This window comes from Mesoplodon bidens (assembly GCF_964165515.1).
Source record: "Mesoplodon bidens genome assembly, chromosome: 11".
Classification (NCBI taxonomy): domain Eukaryota; kingdom Metazoa; phylum Chordata; class Mammalia; order Artiodactyla; family Ziphiidae; genus Mesoplodon; species Mesoplodon bidens.
Genome location: NC_138167.1, coordinates 92,571,921 through 92,584,649, shown reverse-complemented (window position 1 = coordinate 92,584,649; position 12,729 = coordinate 92,571,921).

The window sequence follows — 12,729 nt, the reverse complement described above, 5'->3', positions numbered from 1 at the left end:
TAGTGCTTTGCACATATTCCTTGTAAGCTTCATAAAGGAATTGGTATTTGAGTCACTGTCATAATGAGGTATCTGTCAAAATAAAGCTTAAATGAGCTTTATTTAAACAAGATTTCCATTTCCCAGAGAGATGGCATTGACTTTGCAGTGAAAGAAGTGCTAATTTCTCAAAAGACAACAGTCATTGGTAACTCTTAAACATAAGTATATGAGATAATTTCCCATTGTTCAAACAATGCCTGTGAGCTTTACATCACTGTTCTTGGTATGTTTGACTCAAAACTATTCAAATCCTAAGCAATCCACCCTCTACTTTCACTCATTCTAAGGACATGTTCCTCTGCTCCTCTCTGGATACCGTGATGTTCAGAAGACCTTTTACTTTAGGAAACTCCTACACCTTTGAAGTCTCATTAGAGAAACCTCTGGTAGGTTGTGTTTTCCTGTCCACAGTATATGTATGAAAAATTAATATAATGTTTTCTCCAATTTATGTGCATTTTATATATCTTGAGGTTTAGAAAATGTGTTGTGGCATTTATTCATGAATACTGATGTGCAATGAACATTGCAACTATTCATGGGAAAAACAATCTCCAAAATAAATAAATAAATAATCACAGTTGAGAAAGAGGAGCCTGGCAGGACAAGAGCTATCTTTAGCATCAAAGATAGATGTTAGAAGGTTTTTATACAATTTCCTACCTTAATTACTTTCCCATCACAGTTGGTTTAATGTTTTCTCGTGGAGGGAAAGGAAAAGATAGAAATCTGCTATCCTTCTGCTTCATATGTAAGTGTTATGGGTCAATGTTTGTGTCTCGCCAAAATCTATATGTTCAAATCCTAACCCGCAATGTGATAACATTAGGAAGTGGGGTCTTTGGGAGGTGATTAGATCATGAGGGTGGAGCCCTCATGAACGAAATTAGTTTCTTATAAAAGAAACTCCAGAGAGCTCTCTTCCTCTTCCACCATGCGAGGACACAGCAAAAAGATGGCAATCTATGAACCAGGAGGTGGGCTCTCACCAGACCAGAATCTGCCAGCACCTTGATCTTGAACTTCCCAGTCTCTAAAACTGTGAGAAATAAATTTCTGTTGTTTATAAGCCACCTCATCTATGGTGTTCTGTTATGGCCGCCCAAACTGATTAAGATGCTAAGTGTATGCAAGAAGCACAAATATGACCTAGTGCTGTCCATTATACTACAGGCACCCTTTATTTCTATTACCCCTTCATACTTCACAGACACTTTTATATTTTTCTGATGTGCCATTGTTTCACTGAGTGACTGATTCAAATAATAATTCATTACTCAAATGAAAATGTGTTCCTTTTGAATATTCCTGTTGAATTCCACAACAGTCTTCACATCATTTTGAGAAATTAATCCATGGTCTAGAAGAGTCACCAGGAAGACTAGACAGTGTAGTCGGCACACATTTGAGCAGGAGATAATCAATTTTACTTTTTAATACATTAGGTAATATTTGTGTAAAATGATATCTCACTGGGGATAGGCTTATTTCTATTTCATACTTCACTAACTTTTTTTCATGTTTAAAGGTGTTATTCTTCTCTTTTATAATCATCATTAAGATTCCCATTATCCAGGTATTAAAGGAACTTCTCTCTATTATGTATTGAACCTTGCTGTCAGGTAATAATAAAAGACCGTCTTGAAAACGAAAACAAAGGAAAACCAAAAGCAGATCAACAGTGAGATAGATTATATATTTTATTATATACAGGAGAAAGATTATGGTTTACGGCCATTATAACTTGCTAAGTTACCCCTAGAAGTCAAGAAAAGTTTCATATACTGGAAAGAGTCTTCAAGCCTGTGTTTACAGAGCCATGGTGTCCTATTCTTTAGGAGATGACAAAATACCACAAGAAAAATGAACTTTTTTTATAAAAGAAATAAAAGTTTTATAAGAAAAATAAATGGCCAGAGGAAAAACTAGGAGGAAAAAAAAAAAGCAGGAGGAGAAAAGAAAAAAAAGCAGGAGCAGAAAAAAAAGAAGTGAATAGAATTAAATTAAGTAAATTAATTTTAATAACAATTCATTTTATACCTGTTCTGTGCCAGATGCTGTGTTAATTGCTAAAAAATAAAAAATTATATTAAGATCCCAATCCTCAACAAATTCATAATGTAACAGAGGAAATTGGTATTAATGATGATAATAATAGTAATAATGAAAGTAAAACATGTTGTGCAGTAACTAGAGTAAAATGTTATATGAATGTCTTTATGAAGAATACCAAAATGAACGTGTGATTTTTTTATTTCAATTTGATTTTAAACATAGCACCATGTTTACAAAGATAAGGCTTGGGCTTAAGGTAATCATAAATTACTAGAGTAGACATAGGAGCCAATACAAGTTTAATGACCTTGAGAGAGTCTCCTCACTTGTGAATATGAAGCCATAGTGCTATTTTTCCGGTGGTGACAAAATAGCACAATATTAATTTTTAATAATGAGAAAAAAACCTAAACTCTAATATTAGTATTAGGAAAACTTGAAATTCTTGGGATGTTTATGTTGTGGTTTTGGGATGCGTGTTTGTATGCTCACGTGACAGAAATTTTGGATATAGTTGATAGACTAAGAAAATAATCCCTTATATTTTATATTAACTTTTGATCAATATTTTTGTAAACAAAATGTAGAAGTAAGACTTTTAGAGTCAGGTCTTTTTCATGTACTTTTTACTAGGGAATGTTTCAAACATGAACCAAGATAGAGCGACTTTCAAAATAAACTGATATAAATCCGTCCCCTACCTTAAATCTTATTTTATTTATATACCTATTTCCTTTTCCCCACCCAAATACTATATTAATGAGAGTCATAGTCATCATTTCATTTCATCTGTGATTATTTAAGCACATTCAGAGCATTTTATTTTATGTTATTTATAAATTTATTTATTTATTTAATTTTGGCTGCGTTGGGTCTTTGTTGCTGCACGTGGGCTTTCTCTACTTGCAGCGAGCAGGGGCTACTCTTCCTTGTGGTGTGCGGGCTTCTCATTGCGATGGCTTCTCTTGTTGTAGAGCATGGGCTCTAGGCACGCAGGCTCAGTAGTTGTGGTGCATGGGCTTAGTTGCTCCATGGCATGTGGGATCTTCCCAGACCAGGGCTTGAACTCATGTCCCCTGCATTGGCAGCTGGAATCTTAACCACTGCACCACCAGGGAAGTCCAAGAGCATTTTAGATTCTGTAGAATCATTATTTACATCCCTTAATTTTACAGATGACAAAATTCAATTCAAAAGACAAAAGTAGGGACTTTCCTGGTGGTGCAGTGGTTAAGGAATCTGCTTGCCAGTGCAGGGGACACAGGTTCGAGCCCTGGTCCGGGAAGATCCCACATGCTGCAGAGCAGCTAAGCCCGTGTGCCACAACTACTGAGCCTGTGCTCTAGCGCGCAGCAACGAAGACCCAACTCAGCCAAAAATAAATAAATAAATAAATTTATTTTAAAAAAAAAAAAGACATAAAGTAATATGTCTAGTAAATAGTAGAGTTGGGATTAGTATCTGAGCCCAGTGCCTCATCTGGTCCTTGTACGGCTGAGTTTTAGGAAGTTATAAGAAGAATGGAAATTTCTCATTAGGGAATTGCAGAGGAAAAGATGACACGTCAATGAAAACATGAAGGCCTTAAATTCTATTTTCAGCCCTCAACTCTGAAGAGCTGTTATAGCTGCAGTGCTGCAAACCCTCAGAGTTATAGTTCTTAAGAGCATTCCCTAATATAATTTCTGCATGCAAATCTCAGTCTCTACTTTCTGGAGAAATTAACCTGTTTCAAAATTGAACCTTAGAGTTATTTCTTGTCATTGTTATAAGTCTGTATATTTTGAAGGCTCTGATTTGTCCTAAAACAGTTTGCATATTTGTATTACTCTTCCCCATCAGTGGCTGGCAAGAGAAGTATAAAATAAGATGGTAAATTACTTAGTTAAGCCAAAATTGGGATGTAAACTTGGTTACGGGATCTTAAGTAAATAGCACAGAATTTATGCTTCAGATTTGATAGGAAATAAGTGGCTGTTGCAAATGTCTGTATTCGTGTCATAGGAAGGAATTTATCTCTATATAACTGGCTCAGCAACATCAATGTGTAGGTTAGTAGGCTTGAGTAGTAGACTGCCATCTCCACTGAGTTCTAATAAGGGGTGATACTTGCCAGAATGTTATACAAACACTGGCAAAATGAAGACATGAAAGTCACAGACTACAACTTATTTTTCCCCCAAATATGTTGGGGACAAAAGTCAGAAAGCAGTCTGTAGCTGCCTATAATTGCACTCACGAAGCAGCAGTGAAATTTGGCCATTTTCAACTTTGTTACCAACCATTGCTAGAGTTGAAATAATAAGTTTCAATTAAGAGATCTGTTTATGCTTCACAGGGTCATCCATATTTTTCTCACTAACTCAGAGATGGCACAGTTCAAGATACTATGAAGCAGCTAGGAGGGATAAAATCTTGGAAGAGAACTGAGTATTAGGAACCAGGGAATACTACATAAGACATTTTGTTGGACAGTGGGATGGATGCACCTATATGCAATCCTTCTTCTCCTGGCTGTTTGTATTGACTTGCTTGTACATGAGGTGGTTCTAGTGTCAGTGTCTTTAAACTTCATTCAGACATATAAAAATAAATCACCAAATTACCTATAAGCAGTAATCAATAGCAGAGTTACAAAATACAAGGTTAATATACAAATGTCATCCTCTTTTCTTTATTACCAGCAATGGACAATTGAAATTTAAAATTCAAAATACAATAACATTTATATTAGCACCACAATATGAAATACTTAGGCATAAATATAACAAAATATGTACAAGGTCTATGTGAGAAAAACTATAAAACTGATGAAACAAATCAAAGAAGAACTAAATAAATGGAGAGCTATTCCATGTTCATGGATAAGAAGACATAGCAGCATTGTCAAGATGTCAGTTATTCCAAAACTTGATATATATATATATATATATATATATATATATATATATATACATATATATCTTATATCTTATATCTATTTTATATATATAGACATACACATTACATCTTTCACAAAAATTGTCAAAATGGTTCATAAATCTAAATATAAAACACAAAACTGTACAACTTTTTGGAAATAGAAAAAAAATCTAGATGGCCTTGGGTTTAGCAATGATTATTTAGATACAACACTAAAGACATGATACAGAAAGGAAATAATTAGTATGTTGGACTTAATTAAAATTAAGTCCACAGGCACTGTCAGGAGAATGGGAAGACTAGCCACAGATTGAAAGAAATTATTTGCAAAAGACATACATAATAAAGTACTATATTCCCAAAGTATACAAAGAACACTTAAAAGTCAACAGTAAGAAAACAATTCAATTTAAAAATGGGCAAACGATCTAAATAGATGCCTTACAAAAAATATATATATATATATTGATAGAAAATAATCATGTGAAAAGTTGTCATTACATACCTATTAGAGTAACTAAAATCTAAAATATTCATGATACCATATGCTGGTGAAGATGTGGAGCAACAGGACTTCTACTTCATCGCTGGTGGGAATGCAAGATAGTGCAGCTACTTTGGAAAACTGTGAAAGTTTCCTAAAAACTAAACATGCTCTTATGATTCAGTGATTGTGCTCCCGAGTGATTTGAAATCTTATGTCCACATGAAAGCCTGGACGTGGATGTTACGGCGGCTTTATTCATAACTGCCAAAGTTTGGAAGCAATCATGATGTTCTTCAGTCAGTGAATGAATAAATAAACTGTGGTACATCCAGACAATGTAATATTATTCAGCACTAAAAAGAAATGAGCTATAAACCACGAAAAGACTGTGAAAGAAGCCAATCTGAAAAGGCTGCATACGGTATGATTCCAACTGCATGACGTTCTGGAAAAAGCAAAACTATGGAGCCAGTTAAAAGATCAGTGATTGCCGGGGAATTGGGGGAAGAAAGAATGAATCAACAGAGGATATTTAGGGCAGTGAAACCAGTTTGTGTGATAATATAATGGTGGATACATGCCATTATACATTTATCTAACTCATTGAATTTACATCACCAAGAGTGTGTCAGTGTAGGTTCATTGATTTTTAAAAATGTACCTGTCTTTGACAGGGGGTTGATCACTGGGGAGGCTGTGCATGAGTGGGGCACGGGGCCTGTCGGAACTCTATGAACTTTCTGTTCAATCTTGTTATGAACTTGAAACTGCTAAAAAAAAATCTATTAAAAATATAAAAATTGGGAATTAAAAAAATAAATTGCCTAAATAACATGTATTCCAGTATAGCTTCATACATATCCTCAGAGCCAAATAATGTCAATATAGTTGACAATTTAAAAGTCAACTATATTGACATTATAGTGTAGTTATGTAGTTAACATTCAACTACAACACTCTGAGTTATACTCAACACCATTAACCAGTACAAAATTAATTAAAAGCATTTGAGAACTCAGTGGTGGGTGTGCATAGGTTTTAGAATCTTGCAGTAGGTGTTACGTCAGCAGGAATATCTAGTTTTACTGATGACGAATGTTAGTCTACTTTCTGATTGGCATATTTGTGAAGAGGCAGCACGGTGTGATGGATCAGCAGGTGTGGTGTGGAGTTTAACCAGTGGCCATTTGAATACTTGATCTGCTGCTTCCTGGGTAAGGGACAGTTCACTTCTCTGTCAAATAAAGCTAAAATAAATTTTTAAAAAGTAATACATATAGGGCTTCCCTGGTGGCGCAGTGGTTGAGAGTCCGCCTGCCGATGCAGGGGACACGGGTTCGTGCCCCGGTCCAGGAAGATCCCACATGCCATGGAGCGGCTGGGCCCGTGAGCCATGGCCGCTGAGCCTGCGCGTCCGGAGCCTGTGCTCCGCAACGGGAGAGGCCACAACAGTGAGAGGCCCGCGTACTGAAATAAATAACTAAATAAAAATAAAAATAAAACTTAAAAAAAAAAAAAAAGTAATACATATAAATGCCTTAAACAAGGCTTGCACATAGAAGATACTGGATAAATGTTGTAATTTTTATTAGGACTGCTGGTGGAAGTACAGGGAGAAAGAATATGAGAATTAGGGTATAGGATGGGATATACTTCCTAAACCACAGCTTGAAAACTGTCAAGTCACAGGCCCAGGGCAACTTGAGCTTTCACAGAAAGTGTTGACCTAGCTTCAAAATCTAGGCAACTATTCCTTTTATTTATTTTTTATCTTTTTAACTTTTGTTGGAGTATAGTTGATTTTCAGTGTTGTGTTAGTTTCAGTTGTACAGCAAAGTGAATCGGTTATACATATAACGATTCATCTTTATATTCTTTTCCAATATAGGCCATTAGAGAGTATTGAGTAGAGTTCCCTGTGCTATACAGTAGGTCCTTATTAGTTATATATTTTATATATAGTAGTGTGTATGTGTCAATCCCAATCTTCCAATTTATCCCTCCCCCCCTTACCCCCTGATAACCATAACTTTGTTTTCTACATTTGTAACTTGATTTCTGTTTTGTAGATAAGTTCATTTGTACCTTTTTAAATTTTTTTATTTTTATTTTTTAAAGATTTTTTTTGATGTGGACCATCTTTTAAAGTTTTATTGAATTTGTTACAATATTGCTTCTGTTTTATGTTTTTGGTTTTTTGGCCGTGAGGGTTCAAACCCACAACCCCTGCATTGGAAGATGAAGTCTTAACTGCTGGACCGCTGGGGAAGTCCCTGTACCCTAATTTTTAGATTCTACATATAAGCAATATCAAAACTACAATGAGGTATCACCTCACACTGGTCAGAATGGCCATCATAAAAAAAATCTACAAACGGTAAAACTCTGGAGAGGCTGTGTAGAAAAGGGAACCCTCCTATGTTGTTGGTGGGAATGTAAACTGGTACAGCCACTATGGAGAACAGTATGGAGGTTCCTTAAAAAACTAAAAATAGAGCTACCATATGATCCAGCAATCCCACTCCTGGGCATATATATGGAGAAAACCATAATTTGAAAAGATACATGCACCCCAATGCTCACTGCAGCACAATTTACAGTAACAAGGACATGGAAGCAGTTTAAATGTCCATCAAGAGAGAAATGGATAAAGAAGATGTGGTACATATATACAATGGAATATTACTCAGCCATAAAAAGTAATCAAATGATGCCATTTGCAGCAACATGGAGTGACCTAGAGACTGTCATACTGAGTGGAATAAGTCAGACAGAGAACTATTCCTTTTAGATAAGCTGCGGCTCTCCTATCTGCCTCAGTCTCTGTCTGGTCTTTCTCACTCTTGCATATGACCTACTTAGTCTCTGCAACCATATGTGTTTGAAGACCCCAATTTAAAGCAAACTAAATTGCATGGAGTAAGTCTACTTTTAAGTAGCAAACTATATTGTCAAACAATATTTAATAATATTTAATGGTACTTCTATTTAATTATATTTAGTGTTTCACATGTTAAAATGTAGATAATTTTACATAAAAGCACAAATAATTTCTCTTTAGTGGAAATTTATGACCATTGCACTCTAAGACATAACCAATTTAGCATTTAACACCTAACTTCCATCATTAATTGAAATGTATCTGTAAATGTGTCTTAAATATGAAATCATCAAATTCTCTTTGACATAATTTTAACATCTTATTGTTTCCTAATTAAGTAATAATTTTAATAAAATATTGACATGTGCTCATTTTATCTTTGCATGAGAGTCATAATTTTACCTTTTGAAATTACACTTTAGTAACCTTATTGTTAAATAAACATTAGCAAACTAATAGTAATGGTTAAAGATATATTTGATTTTTATTCATTTTGAATGCAAAAATAGGTGTGAATATGAAATCAGATTCAAGTAAAACCCTTATAATCTTTAATTTGAAAACATTGTTTGCAGTAGAAGTAATTGTGAAAAGTAGTACATTAATTTGGTAGTGGGTGGAATTAGATGTTTTAAACACGAGCTTATGCAAAATTCTGCAATTACAGTCTAAAATAAAAAGATCACTTTTACAGAATTTGAGCAGGAATCTGTACCAGTGCTCCTAAGCTGTGATTCCCAATTTCTCATCTACTGCTTCTTCAAATACTTAAAACACACTTTGATGATTCAGACTCTATTACAAATTTCAAACAAAAGGAGGAAGAAAAAAGTAATCCTATTCTGAAATCTTAATTCCAGAGTAAAAAGAAAATGTCAAGTAAAATTAAAAAAAACAAAACAAAGAATGGAAATTTAACAAAAAAAACCCCTCAATCCTTTTAATATATTTTGAAAAATTTTAACTGAAAAAACCCTCAATCCTTTTAATATATTACCGATATTTTTATGACACCTTGTCAAAAATCATTTCCTATTCACCCAGTAAGTTATATGTTTTCTTGGTAATTAAGCTTGTTGAGAATATCTTAATAGTACTTAGGAAAGATAATTCTCTCTCTCCCCCCCACTCTTTTTCTTTCTTTCTCACCATCACATTCATCTTCATACTCATCCATATATATACCCACATGCACAAACACATATACCCATGCACTGCCCTTTTAGGCATTAAGAAGAATGCCAAAAGGAAAACAAGATTTATTTTCAGCCTGACCATTTCAATGTAAATATTTGATGAACAACTATATGCTTATACATAGTAATTATTTATATAGCAAGTAGGTATTTATAAATGATAAATTGTATCTTTAAAGATGTGTTAATAACAATATTTCAATAGTATATAAAAACTTAGAAAAAATAAAGAAGCTCAGTTAAGTTTCAAGAATATTGGCACTTTTTGCCCTAATACTACACATAATGCAAGATAAACCATACTCCTTAAGAATATAATTTTATCAGTTGGTTGGTGAAAAATTCATATTTATGAAAAGAATTGTTTAGAGATATAATCAATGGTGTGCTGGAGTCAACTTTCATGATCTTGTCCGAACTGAATGTTTCCGTTGCTTCCCATCTCTGTGTTTCATCTTTAGTGACCTGTTGGTACTTTAAAATCAGCCATGGTGGGAGTACTTCTTTACACCGTGAAAATCGGCAAGTACTACAAAATAAAAAGTTGTTCATGTGTGTCTTTTTGTGTGTGTGTGTGTGTTTTGAGAACGGATTTTTAAAAATTATGCACCACATCACTGGACATCACCTACACCTTGCACAACACAGTGATCTTTTTTTTCCCCGTTTCAGCTGACATTAACCTTTCCTTTTTTCTTCAAATATATCCTTTTATGTTTGTAATTATAGAAGAGCCAGTAACTGAAAAATGTGATTACTGATAAAGTCCTTTTGTTACACTTTATAGCATGAAAGAAATTATGAGTCATAGCTTCAAAATACATTTTACTATTTAAATATTCAAGTTTGAAATAATAGTATTTTAGGGATCATCATTTTTATAAAACTAAAACTCTCTTTAGAAATGTTCTAATCATTGTACATCCACTTCCACTGAATTTAGAAAATGTCAAAATCTATCTGCTTGATCAGCTTCTCCATTTCAAATAGCTTTTAGGAGACAGAAAAAAAAATGAAACTCATGGATAGATTAAATTATGAATGAGATGCCCATCTTAAGTCAAAAAAGGTCTTCAACAAGTCAGTGTTTCCTTTCTGGAAACTTACTTTCTTATCACCTAGTCAGAAAACCTCCTGTGTTGTTTTTCTTCCATGACTGAAAACGCTACAAATTGTGGTGTCACATGCACCACTGTTGTCTGGAGTAAAGCTGGAGACTACATAATGAAGGTATATCTAATTGTGTTTACTTCTAAGATGTATATAGATGTTTAGAGTAGTAATTTTGCATTCCTGGATCAAGAAAATAAAGCTCCTCTTTTGTCGCTGTTGTTTTTGTCATTGTTGTTTTCAGAAATGTAAAAAATTGTGTTATAAGGAAGACTTTTTTATGGTAAAGAAATTTTTTCTAAACTAGATGTCTTTCTAGGTGCATCAAAATCGGTCTGTGTTCATTATTACACCAATTTTAGCCAGCTCTCATAGTGAAGACATTATTGGTGATAATTTCTTTTTGGATTTGGCTGGTTCACATTCTTTCTAGGACATGAAGTTCATGGTTAATACATGTCAACTTGAAAAATAGGATCCAGTTCCACTAGACATCCATTGGAGACAGAATTTCGCTGCAAATAGTCAATTCTCTTTATTCATAAATAACGTATTTGCAAATTTGCCTACTGGAGAAAATTTATTTGTAACCCTCAAGTCAATACTCATGACACTTTCGTGGTCACTTACAGATTTTAGGGGAGAAGCAAAAAATTTGAGTTGCCTGACATACATGTTCCCAGCTGAGGCCTGACAGAGTGACGCTGTTAATTCTTGCTTCAGCTCTTATACTGTAAATGTGTTCTTTTTGTGGTCTATTTAGTGCCAGTTTTTGTGCTTTTTGTTGGTGGTTCTATTGTTTAAAATGGTACCCAAGCATAGTGTTGAAGTGGGTCTCCTGTTCCTAAGCACAAATAGGCAGTGATGTGCCTTAAGGAAAAAATGCATGATGCATGTGTTAGATAAGCTTGTTGAGGCAGGAGTTATAATGCAATTGACTTCTACTGAGTTCATTGAGTTCAGTGTTAATGAATCAATAATGTATATTAAAGTGTCTTTAAGCAGAAACACATAAAACAAGTTACCTAATGATTAGTTGCTAGAAGTGTTGTGACCAGAGGCTCACAAGAATTTAACCCTGTATTTCTCCTAGGAGCAATGATTCAGTATTCGTTAATTTAGCATTTGCAGCCACTTTATAGATTATGACTACTGTAAATTATGAGGATGGATTGTATCTTGAAATAATGTAGTGAGCTAGAATGTCATAACGAAAAAAGATTGTGGAGAACTATCAGTTTTCACAAAACCTTTATTATCATTAAGTGATACTCTTCAATTAAACAAAATATAGATATTTATAATCAAAATTTAACAAGTGATTATAATGATATAAATTTCAAAGCCACCTTAAAATGGTCAATTCTAGGGGCTTCCCTGGTGGCGCGGTGGTTGAGAATCTGCCTGCTAATGCAGGGGACACGGGTTCGAGCCCTGGTCTGGGAGGATCCCACATGCCGCGGAGCAACTAGGCCCGTGAGCCACGACTACTGAGCCTGCACGTCTGGAGCCTGTGCTCCGCAACAAGAGGCCGCGATAGTGAGAGGCCCGCGCACCGCGATGAAGAGTGGCCCCCGCTTGCCACAACTAGAGAAAGCCCTCACACAGAAATGAAGACGCAACACAGCAAAAATAAATTAATTAATTAATTAAAAAAAAAATTCCTACCCCCAACATCTTCTAAAAAAAAAAAAAAAAAGGTCAATTCTATAACTATTTGTTGGCCAAGGCATTCCTAAAAGTTTGACTCATTTTGAGAACACTTATTTTTTGATAATATTAGCTCTGTATACTCTAGATGATGTAGACATTCCATTTTTAGAATTATTCAACTCATTTAAAAACTATAATATATATAATAGAAAAGTGAGAAAAAAGGGTTAACAGGGTCTAAATCTTCAGGTCATCTGTATTTGAAATATAATAAACTTCTACAATTTACATATATCCAAAAATGTATTGTCTTTATAACATCAACCCATATAATTTAAAAAGGAGAAGAAAAATAGTTACCATATATTGAATATTTATTATGA